General features: G+C 45.4%; 1 pseudogene; it reads left to right on the top strand.

Moving 5' to 3' along the window:
- The first annotated feature begins 11665 nt into the window (after positions 1–11665).
- On the top strand, positions 11666–15450 carry LOC119305684 (annotated as a pseudogene).
- Positions 15451–16560: the final 1110 nt, after the last annotated feature.

Genomic DNA, 16560 nt, shown 5'->3' with positions numbered 1-16560 from the left:
GGGCACCCTAGATCCCTCTAGGGGGTGGCGGCCAAGGTAGATGGGGGCGCCCCCTACGGAAACCCTAGGGTGACTTGCCCCCCAAGCCAGGTGGAGGGAACCCTAGATGGGGAGCCCCACCTCCCCTGGTTACGTGGGATGGGGTGAGAGGGGCGTTCAACCCCTTAGTGGGCTGGTTAGCCCCTCCCCTTGGCCCATGAGGCCCCCCAACACTTGTCGGGACCCCCCGAAATCCCTTTCGGTCGTGCTGGTCATCACCCGGTACCCCCGGAACAATTCCGGACTCCAATACCCTTCGTCCAATATATCAATCTTCACCTATGGACCATTCCGGAGTTCCTCGTCACGTCCGGGATCTCATTTGGGACTCTGAACAACCTTCGGTAACCACCATAATGACTCAACTATACTTGTATCGTCACCAAACGTTAAGTGTGCAGATCCCGCGGGTTCGAGAACTATGCAGACATGACCGAGACACCTCTACGGTCAATAACCAATAGCGGGATCTGGATGCCCATATTGGTTCGTACATATTCTACGAAGATCTTATCGGTCGAACCTCGATGTCAAGGATTTAACTCATCCCGTATGCACTTCCCTTTGTCTATCGGTATGTTACTTGCCCGAGATTCGATCGTCGGTATCTCCATACCTAGTTCAATCTCGTTACCGGCAAGTCTCTTTACTCGTTCCGTAATACGAAATCCCGTTATTAACTCATTGTTCACATTTCTTGCAAGCTTATTGTGATGTTGTATTACCGAGTGGGCCTTGAGATACCTCTCCGTCATAAGGAGTGACAAATCCCAGTCTTGATCCATGCCAACTCAACGGACACCCTCGAAGATACCTGTAGAGCACCTTTCTTGTCACCCAGTTACATTGGAACGTTTGGTGAACACAAGGTACTCCTCCGGTGTGAGTGAGTTACATGATCTCCTGGTCATAGGAACAGATACTTGACATGTAGAAAATGATAGCAATAAACTTGATACGATCACATGCTGCATTTATAGTTTGGGTCTTGTCCATCACATCATTCTCCTAATGATGTGATCCCATTATCAAATGACAACTCATGTCCATGGCTAGGAAACTATAGCCATCTTTGATCAACAAGCTAGTCTGGTAGAGGCTTACGAGGGACATGTTGTTGTCCATGTATCCACACATGTATTTTCGTTTCCAATCAATACAATTCTAGCATGGATAATAAACGATTATCATGAGCAGGGAAATATGATAATAACTAATTTATTATTGCCTCTAAGGCATGTTTCCAGCAGGCACCAGCCCAATATGGTTAGTGTGGAATATCCAAATATGTTCAGTAAGATCCAAGATTCCTTTTCAACCTCCGCAGTTTGACTTCAACGACAGTGTTAAAGCATCTCACATCCTATTACCATAGATGGGTATATCGACCACATGGGTAAGTCAAAGGCCGAACAATCAGCTCATACCAGGTATACTCACTGGCGGAACCAATTACACGGACATGCTGTCATGAAAAGTATCTTTTCTCTAGTACCCCTGTCAGGACAGTCTCAAGATGTTAATGTTTGAAGTATGTTACATCTATAAGTCCATGCCCCTTTATATTGCTCATGATAGAGGGCAGTCAAACCTTTGGTACATATCTCCTGCTTGAGCCAAAGAAACCAATCAAGATAAGGCAATACCACCTACAAGCAGTCATATTTTGTCAGGATAATGGCCATGATTCTCATCATTGGTTAATCCCGGAAGACATGTATTTGTTTGAGAAACCCCATTACAGAAGTAAAAAGTTTTCATGAAAAAAGGGAATTTATGCTCAGGTCCCTTGGATATCACTACAAATATAAAATAATCAATGTCTGCATAAGGATTGGGTATGTGAGCAAAAACCCATTAGAATTTCGGAAAGGTGAAGCAAACCCCCAGAGCAAGGTAAGCAGATCATATATGAAATTCCCGAGGGAACAATAAAAAAGGAAAAGGATACCCGAGTTGGAAACGGTGTCCTCAAGTCATACTTGTTCCTTGAGCAACAAAATTTTGAGGACGATATTCCTTTAAGGGGGGAGGTTTGTAACATCCTGATTTTTGGCCCTTTCTTTTTCTTTTTAATTTATTTGGTTTTTGCTCTGACTCTCTTTTTGGAGTGGTTCAGTGGACTTGAAACCTAGGAGATCATCATCATCAAAACTCTCCCTAGGTCATGTCATTTCCATTCTAGCTCAACCCCAAAATTCTTTTTCTTGGAATATTCCTTTTTCTATTAAAGGAATAACCCTGTTTGACCTAGGTTGTGAAGCAACCAATATTTCTGTCATCCATAAAATTTCCAAATAATTCTCATAGTTTCTTTGGGTCATATATTACTCAAATATGCCCAAACTTTTCCTTGTCCAGTTCAAAAATAATTCCCTAATATTCATTCTTCATTTCAGTCTAGAGTGGCACTTTGTGAAGGAACTGCCACTATGCTTTCTTGTTTACTCCCAAAAATTTTGGGCATCAATCTCTCGTCCAAATAATTGCCTCATGACAAAATTTAACTCAATGTGCCTAGTGAATCTTCCTCAGTGATTTTTCAAAGTTTCTGTCCAAATGGAAGCTTTGTGAAGGAAGTACTAGCTAAGATTATCCAAACGAGTTGAAATTTTGCAAGCGTCTTCATGTTCTCATATTATCACACTCCACCAATTTTCCTCTCCATCCAATCATCTAGGTGAGCACACTTTTAAATCTTTGATTCTAATAGTATTTTCAGGTTGTGAAGCAAGCATATTTTATATTGCTTCATTAATTCTGGGAAATTACCAGATCATGCTCCTACCCATATAACATCTCTCCACCAAATTTGGGATCATTTCATTAAGCCAATTTATCTTCAATATTATCAAAATTTTATGGACACATTGGATGTTTGTGAAGGAAGTATCATTTTGGCAAGTCCATTTGGTATGAAATTTTTACGGTATTTTCATATGTCCATATCATTAGGCTTTGCCAAGTTTCATCCCATTTCCACACTCCATGTGAGTGCCCCTTCTTAATCTAGTTTCTGGACCATAATGGCAGTTGCAAAGCAACTATTTAAGTTGTGGTACATTTATTCTCTAATTGCACACGATCATAGTCCTTCTTAACCTAAACACCCCGGACATCATGTTTGTCTCTTCCCTCTTCTCTGTTGATCACAGGTGTGCAGCCAAGTTTGGTACAACAAACTTCTCTCGGTGAATACCATCTATCCATGGCCCCTTCTACTTATCTTTCACCTTCCACGGTCCATCTGATGCAAGGACCACATGCTAGACACAGTTTCTCAGTCTCTCTTGTCATGTGCATGCCATGTAGCATGCTGACTACGCCTCTGGCATGTCAGGTCACACGCTCTGGCTACAGAGAGCATGCCCCATGCGTCGGGTCGCATCGTGCTGCCTCAGCCTGGTGGTGTCTGCGCATCTGGAGGTGCCAACCTGACTTCCCCTTCCTCTCCTGTCGCTCTCTGACACGTGCCCCCTCCTGTAGCATCTCGCTGGCGCTAGCGGCCGCGCGCCCACAGGCACACTGTGCCCAAATGCTCTATTCCTATGCTCGGCGACTTTCTTCTCGTGCACCTTGCACTGCCCCGTGACCTCCTATGCCCTCTTACGTCCCTTCCAGTGCCACGTGATGCGTCTGTCCATCACCGCAGCCGGCCCATGCGTCATGGCGGCACCCTAGCTCGACATCTTCCTCCCCCTTGCCTATATAAAGGTTCCCTGACCCCATCACTCCTCGCCATTCATCTTCTCTCACTCCCTCGGTCCTCCCTGACCTCTCAATTCATTACCGGAGCTCCTCATCGCCGCCCATTGCCACCACGGCCGCCTCCTCGGCCATCTCAAATTCGCCTGGAGCCGAGCCCCTCCCTCCATTCCGTCACCACCATAGCTCCACCCTGAGTCTGGTGACCCTCCTCCACTCTCCAGCCTCTCCTCCGGTGCACCAGAGCACCGTGCCCACCCCACCCGATGACGCCGTCTGCTGCAGCCAACTTTCCGGCGTTTCCCTAGCTCTCCGTCGACTGCCATGCCCGGGGCCGCCTCCGCCTTATTCCCCTGCATCAATGGGTAGGCCGGACGTTGCCTGTGGTAGCCCATGCCACCGGCGAGTGTTGTTGGGGCAACGAAGGTAGAAGAAGACAACCAGCCAGGCGGGCCCCACCTCAGCACGGACCCCACTCATCAGCGACTCCGCCGTTGAGCCCGCCTCGCCACGTCATTTAAGTGGAAACGCATTCCAGGTAATGCGCTTTAATCTACCGAAAGTGTGTTTTGCACTACTTCAGGCAAAAAAACATTTCTCTAGTCTGAAGGCGTGTTTTCTGGAAGTGTGCTCTCAGTTTAACACTCAGGGCCCTGTTTGTGGATATATTTTTATAGATTGGTCCCTGGCACTTCTCTGGTCATATCTTTTCACTCCGTACTCCAAATGAGGTGATTCCAAAACCCACTTCTTCGTCTCGTCGAGCCTGCTCCGCTGGTATCATTTTCATGATGATATAACATTCTGAAAATGACCATTTTCCCCCTGCCCCTATTCAGCCCCCTCTGAGAGAGAAAGATTTCCAACGATTCTTTCCATGAGCTTCTTGCATTTCTTTCAGGTGAATCCATCCCCCGGACAAGCCACAACCTCCATTTGCATGACTGCAATGCAATCTCATGGTTTATATATTTGAATTTATTTAAAATATTGCAGTAGCTATGTATGATTTGTTCATGGCATTTCTTGGAGTTGTTTCGATCTTGCTATTGCCATGATGTTGTTTGGATTCCAAGGACTAATATTTTGCAGATAATGAGGATGACATGTTGCCATTGGATTATTAGTGGCTATTATGATTATTTTCATGATAGTATTTGATATTATGCTTTGGAGTATTACTTTGGATATGATGCTATCATGTTGATCTATGGTTTGCTACCTTCCTCTTGCTATTGGATTAGCAACATTTTGGTACTTGGATTCATCATGATCTTGGTTATTATGCTACCCACTTGGATCACAGGTTGATTGATGATATCGGAGTATCAGTTATCCCAGATATATTTTGGGGACAAATTCTGTCATTTCGTTGTTCAGGAGCCACTGAACCAGGCTTTTCCAGTACAACCACATTTGCCTTTATGGGAAGGCCCTAATGCAGTCTATTGTTCTGCGTGCGTGCTACCCTCGCCCAGTAGGCGGCAATAACCTTGTGTGCCCGTAGTTGTAGGGCCGTTTTGTCCCTATTTGGGACCATTTTTATTTTTACCACGACAGTGGTCGTTGGGTGTCACGAGGTGACATCGGAGCCAGCCGGGACTGAGCCCGAAAAGGGAGTTGGTCGGAGTGGCCGGGAGAGTGTCATGGCAGTAGATTAGTTTTCTGGGAACGCCGCTGGTCCACCCCGAATGGGAGCATGAGGCCATGGGTTCTGTGATGTGGGTACAGTGTGCTAACCTCTGCAGAGTGTGTTTAATCTATCGATAGCCGCATCCTTGGTCATGGGCACAATTCATACTAGGTCACACCGTTTAATCAATAGTCACATAAAGGAATGACTTTATAGATGACTTATATATTTATATGTGAGTAGTAACAGTTTGTTAGGATGCCGATGATGATGTTGGGATGATCTTGAGGATGATCGTTCAGTTTGTGATGTGGTCACGCGATGATCACGTGGAGGTATTGATGGCAAGGTGATTGAGGTGATATATTGCTTGGCCGGATAGCTAAGAGTGAGATGATTCATGTGATCCGAGATGTTGGTTCATCAGTAATTCTAGTAGTACCATATCATGCTTAATAGTTACTTTCACCTCACAGTAGTTGTTAATAACTTAACCTGTTAATGCTATGTTGTTGTTTTGCCTTGATTCTTTTGGTTGTTGTGAGCTTGCAAGTACATTCAATGTACTGACCTGGTGTCATGCCAGATTTGTAGGTGATGCCATGATTGATTGATTGTTTTTCGAGATTACCGATCATGCGAGCTAGACCGTATCCCAGCTAGAGTCCCTGCAGAGTGGAGTTCACCATCGTCGTTGTTATTCCTCTCGTAGAAGTTATTCCGCTGCTACGAGTTGTTCCACTGCTAGCATAGAGCTACCTTAGCAGGCGAGTGTCGTCGTGCTGATGTGATCCTTTGTAACATCAGACCCTGGTACCATTAACCTTTGTAATAAGAGCTGATTTATTCTATGCTGAGCAGTGCCATATTCCAGAAGACTTGATCTTATGGCTTGAATATGGGGTGTTCCGGTTTCTCTGAGCCGGGGTGCCACAATAGTCCCGTTGTATTGTTCAATGTTCACGAGCTTAAACTCTTCGGGGAACTGATGAAGCATCACTTCATCTGTGAAGCACATCCGGTGAGCGGCGCCCCTAACTCTATTGTTTCGATCTCGCCAAGCTTGGTATCTGTCCCATCCAACCGGCGTGTGCTCTCGGGATCCGTAGATGGATCTTGTCTTTCCTGCTCTAATGGCCAGGTCATGACGGAGATCGTACTTGTATTCTGGTCGTGCTGCCTCCTTGCCTCTTTGGTGAGGGGGAGCGGGTGGGTCTTCGGTCCGGCCAACCGGCCTATCCCGTCCTCGAGGGGGCGGTCTGGCTGGTCACCCTGAGTACGTCTTGGTGGTGCGGGGTCGAGAGCCTCGTTGTCAAATTGTGGCAGCAGCTTCCACTATAGGTAACTTTTGGTCTGCCTCTCATAGTCGTACCCCTCTTCGGTTGCCAGGACTTTTGTCCATCTATAGTTGATGGTATCTTGTTCGACTTTTATCTGTTGCTGCTTCTTATTCAAGCTTATTGTAGTGGTGACGAGTTGTCGTTTAAACCGCTCCTAGTCGAGTGGATCCTTAGGGACGATGAAATCCTCATCACCAAGGCTGACCTCCTCCTCGGAGAGGGCGAGGTAATTTCTATCCTTAGAGTCATTGATGTCCTCGGGATTAAACCGATCCTCGCGCTCGTTCGAGTTGTCTTGTTGTTGCTCGGTGGCGGCGGCATCGAGGTTTTCCATATTGTTCGGGGTGTCGTCTTCTTCATTGCATGTATTGCGTTCCCTTCTTCGGCGTCCCTTGGATCCTCCGCGCTGTCTCCGGCATTTTGGCGGCTCCTCGCCGTGCTTGTTTCTATCTCTCCTGGGGGTGCCGTTATTAGGCCATTTCTCTTGTCCTTGTGGGTGTCCACCATGTAAAGATCGTAGGTGGACGTGGCCGTCCATCGGCCGGTGACATGAAGGGCAGTGTTGGCGTGGGCCAAGGCTTCGACATTTTCATCCATGTCATCGGCCTCCTTGGAGGCGTAGTCCAGCATGTCGGTTAAGTCTACAAAAATGGCTACCAAGTGGGTGGTGGGTGGGACGTAAAATTCATTGTGGCCCATCTCAAGGCCCCACCAAGTGTGGGCCGAGGACGTGTAGTCTGTGATGGTCATCATTTGGATCTGATCGAGCGCCTCATTTAACAGGGCAAGACCAGCCGTATCAGCGTATGAGGTTTCTTCAGAGTCGACATCCAGCGTGATGCTGAGGCGCAGGGTGAATTTGGCTCGGGTTGACTCCTGGTCTTCGGACACCGAACTTATGTTCAGGCTTAGTGCCAAACCCGCGATGAGTCCGGTCAGGGTTGACTCCTGGTCTTCAGACGCCGAGCTTCTGTTAAGGCTTGAAGTCAGATCCTTGGTGAGGAGGGCGAGTTCGGCCGGGGTTGACTCCCCGTCTTTGCCATGGTGGTTGTGTCTAGGCTTGAATCCTGCTGCAAGGAAAGAGCCGATCCATAATCAGATCGGTAAGAGGTCCCAAAGTCAATGCTTCAGGGTCTACGGGCGTCTCTGATAAGGTTGAGAAGCCATTGAAGATCAGATTGCCCCGAGCGTCAGCGATGTACTCTAGGTTACCAAACCTGATTCGATGTGCAGTGGCAAAACTTTCGACCTTGTCGAGATGACCGGTCGAATCGGCGTGCAAAATGATGCTACCAAACGCAAAAAGCTGGCCGGGGACAAAGATGTCCGTCGTGTTGATGCCATCTCGAATGATCACGCGATCCAACAGCGAAACTGTCAATGAAAGCACCAATTTCGGTGTCCCGATCTGTGTATCTTGGATCAATGGGGAACAAGGGACGACGGAGGACACGATGTTTACCCTGGTTTGGGCCCTCTCTAGGAGGCAAAACGCCACATACTACTTGATTATATTGAAGTGTGCAGGATGATTACAAAGTCGTTCTACAACGAGATTAGATGAACTAAACCCAAGGCTAGTAGGATGATGGCTGTTGTTCTAGCCTCTATGGCCTAAACCCTCTGGCTTATATAGACACCAGGGGTACTAGGGTTACATATGGTCGGTTTCAACATCGGAATAAGCATGCCGGATCTTCTATCTTGACTTGGAGTACACACCAAGGCACCAAAGGTCTCCTGTCCGGGTACGATGCCTCCCAATACTCCGGTCTTCCAGTAGCTGTAGTGTGGCCCGACTGTCTGGCCCATGAGAGATAGGCCAGTAGCCCAAGGACCCCCTAGTCAGCGACTCCCTCACCTGGGGCGTGCCTTGCAGTCTTGTTGCTCTCCCGTGGCTCCACAGGTCTTCTCCCTATGCTTCTAGGGTCCCTTCTGGTCCATAAAAAATCATCAAAATGTTTTATAGCGTTTGGACTCCGTTTGGTACTGATTTTCTAAAATGCCAAAAACAAGCAAAAAGGAGCAATTGGCACTGGGCACTAGGTTAATAGGTTAGTCATAAAAATGATATATTATTGCATAATAAACATCCAAGATTGATACTATAATAGCATGGAACAATCAAAAATTATAGATACGTTGGACACGTATCATTGTGCCATTCTCATCGTTTACTATCGCCATCGGAGCTGCTGCTGCCACCCTGTTAGGGACAATGGCCACGCTCAAGGTAGACGACGTGCTCAAGGCGGATGCCTCCATGCTCAGGACAGAGTCGATCATCGAAGTTTTCCTCAGGAAATGGATCCAGATCCCCATCTTTGACCTGCGACAATCGATCAGTAAAATGGGATCGAGTGTGGTTGACGTATCGACGCTGGAACTAGATGTAGCCGATGAAGCTTCCAGTGTAAGCCATGTTTGTGGGATCCCTGGATATTTTATACAACACAGATGGTTCATGTTAATAAACTGTGTGTTATCTACTTGAATTTCGTATTGATTTGAAAAGATAAAAGGGGTTATCGTAGCAAAGAATGGTGTTTGAATTGCTCAAAACATTTTTCTGCAGTCAACATGCAACTATAGGACTGTCATATTAAAATTTTGGAGTTTTTCATGGTTCATATTGCCGTTTTATACATTAGTTTACTTTCTAGGCATTTAATATGCATAATCCTAATTTGAACAACAGACACATGCAACTGTGCACCAAATAGGTTGGAAAATTGTATATGTGGCCTCGGATGCATGTTTAGGCCCCATGCAAGAAATGAGAAGGAATTTCAAACATACCGACATCGTGGCTCGGCCGCAAACATTGAGAATCATGGTTTCTAAATTCTAGTAAATCCAAAACTCACCTGAAATTCATGAAATTTGGCATGGCAGTGTCATGATACGACACCAATAGGCCGTGGTAATTTTTCCCAATTTCAGACAAGTTTTGATATAAGCTTCTGACAAATCGGAACTACTCATAAGAAGACTCATGGTTCTGAGAGGGAACATGTCTGTTTTGGGTCGACTGGGTCGGGTTGGCCAGGCTAGCTGCCTTTCCTTCTTTCCTTTCTTTTTCTTTTTCTGCGTCCTTTCTAAGTTCAAATCTGTTTTAATTTTTCCTAAAAGCAACCTAGCTCTAAATTCCTTTTGGAATATTTATAATTTGATAGACATTTAATTTGGATCTCTTGAATATTAATTTTTGGCCATTTCATTATGAAGCCTTGTTTTAATACTCCCATTTGACTTATTTCCAATTTTGGATTTATTTATTTGACTTTTGTCAAACTTTAAATATTTGTAACGCCATCTTATTTTTCAAATTTTATTTTTCCTGACTTTCGGCTTTTAACCAACCTAACAATCACTCAAGTTTACTCATGAGCATGTGACTCTACACTGGGTTTTATAATTATCCTCTAAATGATAATTTAGGATTTCTGAATAATTCCCAATGTTCAATTGGACCACATTATAGATCTATTTAAAAAACTCCTATCCTAATTCCTACTAAAGAGATTCAAACATAAGTATTTCTAGGAAACTTTTAATTCCCTACGAAATTTTAGCATTCCAGATTTGGGTAAAATCTAGGATGTGACATGCTTATTGAGTTGTATAGCAGTTATTGAACATCATTATTATCTTGTTACTAAATACATTGTGTGCCTTAGCTTTACATTTTGTTTCCTTTTATTGTTATATTGGGATACTTAACTTAATTTTGTCCATCTACTCACCTTTTAGGTATTATGCATACACCATGTCACTTAAATTGTATTGGTGATATTGAGAAACCTTCTCCTTTTAATGAATAGTACTATTGGGGCACTTTCACCAGTGATAGTTCAATAGATGCATGTTTCTATGAAAAGTAAGCAGTATGGTGATGTGTGGTGCGCATACGTATGGACACCGGTACATGACTCCATGGAAAGCAGATAAAAATAAGCAATGTATGATCTATGTCCAGTTGTGTTGTGCATTTGTATATCTACAATGCATATATGTGTGGTTCGTGTCCATGCATCTAGAGGATGATAGAGCCGGTCCCAAGCAAGTGTGCAGGGATTCGGCAGCGGTTGGCGCGTATCTCTCGGTGGTAACTGATCCAGTGGCGCCATGATTTCACGGGGAGATAGAGATCGCAAGTGGCTGTGTGTGATGCATTTGTCCTTGCTACAGGAGTAATGCGACACATGTAGGCATCACTTCACACCTGATATTATAAATTACCTTCCATGCATATGACATTATGGATAACTATGGCCGAGATTTTCATCCATCCATCTAGAGGTCGGAGACTTTGGAAACATACACATGGTTTTTATGGAAACCTGCAGGAGACAGCTATTGTATATTGTAAATGTAGATGGTGGTGTATAGTACAACCCCACAAGAAATGGAACCGATTAATCAAACACCATGGAAAACAATAAGATCAATAGCTATAGATTGCACACACAACTAGTTAGACAAATGTGGGTGGGTGTTTGTTTGCATCACAAAGCCAGACAATATCAACAAAAAGTATGCAGATGAGGGAACCAAGTGGGTAGCATGAGGACCGCATATGCATAGATTGAGAAGAATGAGAACAAAACCAAGTGTGCGACCTAGCATGGTAATGGCTAGAGAACTTCGAGAAACTCATCACATGTCGCCACCAGGGCATGCCCCCCTCAATACGACAAGCGAAGCATAGTTATAAAGATGATGAAAGTATCTCTATCCATCCACTGCTAGTAGGAACCAAATTATTAAAAGGTTAGAAAGTGTTGAGGCTTATCTTGCAATTGCCTTTAGAGTACACTCATTATATCCTATTTAAGTTCCCCCCCTTATCTTGAGCTCATTGTATTCCATTAGTAGTTACTTACATCTCTCTTATTGCCAACAGTGTTTTTGCCATCCCAGGATCCATTGTCAAAGAGCCTCCTCCATGGATGGCCACCTTCAAGTTCAGCAGCCTCAGTTGGTGCTCCCTCCGGGGTTGAGATTCCACCCTACTGACGAGCAGATCATCACCTCGTACCTAGTCCCCAAGGTGCTCAACCCAACCTTCGTTGAAACGACGATCGGGGAGGTGGATCTGAATACAAATGAGCCATGGGAGCTCCCAAAGAAGGCAAAGATGGGGGAGAATAAGTGGTACTTCTACTGCCAGAAGGACCATGAGGACCCCTCCGGTATACAGACTAACCGTGCCACTAAAGTGGGCTATTGGAAGGCCACAGGGAAGGACAAGGAAATCCTTGAGTCGACACCCGCACTCATCGGTAAGAAGAAGACGCTCGTGTTCTACAAGGGAAGGGCTCCTACAGGGGAGGAGACCAACTGGGTCATGCACGAGTATAGGCTTGAGATTGGCAAGCAGCTAACATCCAGTCTATCCACTGACATCTCCAAAGCCGCCATCATTAATGCGTCTTCCAAGGTATTTCAAACTTGAGTAGTACTTGTACTCTTGAATCATGAATACACTCATATATATGTAGCTATCTACTCATCATAGTTTTTGTGCACTGATTTCGTTTATGTATGATCGTAGGAAGAGCAAGTTGTTTGTATGATTTTCCATAAGAGCACAGAACTAAAGAAAGTGGTGATGCCATCGGACAAAACGCCCATGCCCATCTCCATGGAAGCAGAGCAGTAACAAGTCTTTGTTCACTCTGCTACATCGACTCCTCTCATGGACTCGGTGTGTCATCATCGATGGCACCTCCATTGTCGGTGCTCATCGATTCTTCATACCAGTTGCACGCCACTAGGGCCAGGTCATCGTTGATTGCTAACATTGTTGAAAGATTGTGGATGTCACCTAGACGGGGGGTGAATAGGCGCTTTAAAATAATTATGGTTTAGGCTTGAAGAAATGCGGAATAAAACTAGCTTTTAATTTGTCAAGCACAAAACCTAAAACGACTAGGTTCACCTATGTGCACCAACAACTTATGCTAAGAAGATAAATAAGTATGTGATAGCAAGATATATGACATGAAACAATATGGCTATCACAAAGTAAAGGGCTCGGGTAAGAGATAATTGAGGCACGCGGAGACGATGATGTATCCCGAAGTTCACACCCTTGCGGATGCTAATCTCCGTTTGGAGCGGTGTGGAGGCATAATGCTTCCCAAGAAGCCACTAGGGCCACCGTAATCTCTTCACGCCCTTGCACAACACAAGATGTCGTGATTCCACTAAGGGACCCTTGAGGGAGGTCACCGAACCCGTAAAAATGGCAATCCTATGGGGCGGTCACCGAACCAGTACACTTTGGCAACCGTTGGGGGCGGTCACCAGAGCCCTTACAAATTGCTCGGGGCGATCTCCACAACCTAGCTAACTGGAGACCCTGACGCTTGCCCAGATCTTTACACCACAATGGTTGATCTCCGAACGCACCAACCTTCTAGGGCACCAAAGCACCCAAGAGGAACAAGCTCTAGGGTGCCCAAACATCCAAGAGTAACAAGCCTCTCAACTTTCACTTCCACGTATCACCGTGGAGAACTCAAACCGATGCAACTAATGCAATGGCAAGGGCACATAGAGTTCCCAACTCCCTCACTCTCAAATCCCATGAGAGTAATGAAAGCTATGGAGGAATATGAGAGAAAGAACAAGAAGGAGAATACCAAGAACTCCAAGATCTAGATCCAAGGGGTTCCCCTCATATATAGGAGAAAGTGATTGGAGGAAATGTAGATCTAGATCCCCTCTCTCTTTTCCCTCAAGAACTAGCAAGAATCATTAGAGGAATTGAGAGATAGCATGCTCTAAGAAGGTCGGCAATGGGGGAGGAACACAAGCTCAAAGGGATTAAAATTCAATGGGGAAGAAGACCCCCTTTTATAGGCACCCCCAAATCCAACTGTTATGTGCACAGGCCATGCACAAGCGGTACTGCCACTCCTAGGAGCGGTACTCCCGGTCCTAGATACTACCGCTAAAGGCCAAGTAGTACAGAGAAATGGCGGTACTAGGAGACGACATGGCAGTAGTACCACACGGAGCGGTACTACCGTGCCCTACTACCACCCTAGTACCGTGAGAGTAGAAAAGACTACAACAGCCAAGAAATAACCGGTAGTGGAAGCGACAGTAGACACGGTAGTACCGCGCGGGCGGTTCTACCACCCTCTATTACCGTGCTACTGTGGCCCATTTATAAGAGCACGAAAACAAGCGGAAGAGAGTGCGACAGCTCATAGCGGAAGTATCGTATGAGCGGTACTTCCGTGGAGTGGATCGGTACTACCGCCTGGGAGCTGAAAACTGCCCAAGGGAAACAAATGGACACAATAAAACCTGAACTGCCATAACTTCTGCAAATGAGCTCTGAATTGAGAAAACTCAAGCTTGTTGGATAGATGATGACAAATACTATCCAAACAGCTACACGGGAGTATATGCCTAAGATATAGAGATGTGAGACCTCTATGAATGAAGAACCGACATAAACTCCAACATCAAAAACATCATAGAAGATGCATGTGTGAACTCTATTTTGATGAACTAGAGCCTGTCTTGAAGATGACCAAAAGCTCTAAAACTTTCAAAGAGAAACACCAAACAAGAACCAAGAGAGATGGTGGAAGGATGCAATGGTTTGAGCTCTCTACGAATAATACGATCAAGCTACTTATTTGAGAGCCCCCTTGATAGAATTACAATAGATCCTATAACCCAGTCTCCCAACTACCACCATGAGACAGGCAAAATAGAACACCTATCAAGGGTAAACCTTTGCCTTGCACATAGTCCACTTAAGGTAGATGATGATGATCTTGACTTCCTCAAGTTGGACCATCTTTCTTGATTGCATTGGCTCGATGAAGACTAGTTGATTGCTCCCCCATACTCCACTATGGGTGAGCCACTCTTCTACACATCTTCACCAGTCCATTGTCACCGCAATGGATGGCAAGCTTCAAGCATGATCTCCTCATGTTGCTCCACTTGAACTTGCACACCGCAACCTTGATGACGATCACCACTTCATTCATCCTCCATGGGTTGTATGAGATCTTCCTCTTGATGCAAGCCCATGGAAACATACCTAACCACACACAAAACTCTCACGTAGACCATGTGTTAGTACACAAAGAGTAATGGACAATGCTTACCATACCATGGGATCACTTGATCCCTCTTGGTACATCTCGTACACTTTGTGTGTTGATCAACTTGATTCACTCTTTGACTTAGTCTTGATCAACCTTGTATTATGTCTTCTCTATGACTGATCTTTGGATAATTCCTTAAATAGCACCTTGGTCAACACACAAACTCCTTGAAACCAACAAATGGACTTCAAGAAATGCCTATGGACAAATCCTATGAATATAACTCAAGGCAACCATTAGTCCATAGATATTGTCATCAATTACAGATGAATGACCAAATATGGGGGAACCACATGTTCTTTCAAGGTACTCCCGGTGATGAATGACCACTACTTTGGGAACCACCTCATTCAGGAGATGGGTGGCAACCAGTAGTCATTTTACTACCACCAGAAGGATGTTATGGAGATGCAGATGATTGTAGAGCAGAGCTTCATGGTCGGGGTCGCCCCGGAGTGGGCCATCATCCATGTTTATGAAGGAGGACAGCATGATTGGACTGAGCAGTAGCTACCAGGGGAACAATGTTGCACCAACTGCCAGCGAGATCTCACCAGTGAACATCAATATGGATGGCATATGGGAGTACTAATGATGAAATGATCCAAGACAACACACACACACACATATATATATATATGTGTGTGTGTGTGTGTGTGTGTGTGTGTGTGTGTGTTTGTGTGTGTGTGTGCTTGAATTAATCATCCAACAGAAGATCAATCAATATATACCAACATCTATATTTGTTCGCACCACATTTTTCTCTTCCTGCATGACCGCAAGAGAGTTTGCATGAATTGTCTAGCCTGGCTTGCTCAAAGTGCAATTATCAGTTTTCTAACAACCTACATATGAGTCGTGAGTAACAACTCTTTGAGAGTTTGGCCAGAGACTGAAACGTCCAACAATCCTAAGTCATGAGGTGAGGACACCGCAAGATTGAACCCATTACAAAGCAAATACAAATACACTCCTTTTGACGGGGAGAACCTGAGTACATGGCTTGGTAGAGTACTTAGCTTTCAAAACACAAACGAGTTCTGGTCTGGTCTTAGCATGAGTAATAGGATACCCCGCCGTCAGCAATCTCCTGGCGGCATGCCATCTATTTAAGAGGTGTGTCGCCAGCCTCGAGGAGATCTTGTGTAGCCTCGGGCCTAGGCGACAGTAAAGTCCACCTCGACAGAGACACTACGGGAGTCAAGCCCGCCAAAGGTGGCCTTGAAGGCGGATGAAGTCTTCCTGGGCTCTTCTCGAGAATTTGCCATGGTTGGTCCAGCCAGGGGGGGGGGGGCAGCGTGGCCACCAGAGCAGCCCGAGCAGAAGTTCTCGAGGATGTGGGCCCCTCCTGTGAAGCCAATTGGGCCTACTAGACCCCGTTCACAAGAACAACTTATCCAAGGAGAACTAGCTCAGCGGGGCAGGAACAGTGAGACCCAGTAATGATGCCAGCCTCCAAGGACCGACCACACTCGCGTGTGATGCGAGGTCAGCAACGGTGGTTGATAACCCACAAGTGTAGGGGATCGCAATAGCTTTCAAGGGTAAAGTATTCAACCCAAATTTATTGATTCGACACAAGGGGAGCCAAAGAATATTCTTGAGTATTAGCAGTTGAGTTGTCAATTCAACCACACCTGGATAACTTAGTATCTGCAGCAAAGTGTTTAGTAACAAAAGTAGTATGATAATAAAGGTAGCG

This window comes from Triticum dicoccoides, chromosome 5B, assembly GCF_002162155.2.
Source record: "Triticum dicoccoides isolate Atlit2015 ecotype Zavitan chromosome 5B, WEW_v2.0, whole genome shotgun sequence".
Classification (NCBI taxonomy): Eukaryota; Viridiplantae; Streptophyta; class Magnoliopsida; order Poales; family Poaceae; genus Triticum; species Triticum dicoccoides.
Note: the sequence above shows the minus strand (reverse complement) of the source record. Positions and strands in the feature narration are given on the sequence as shown.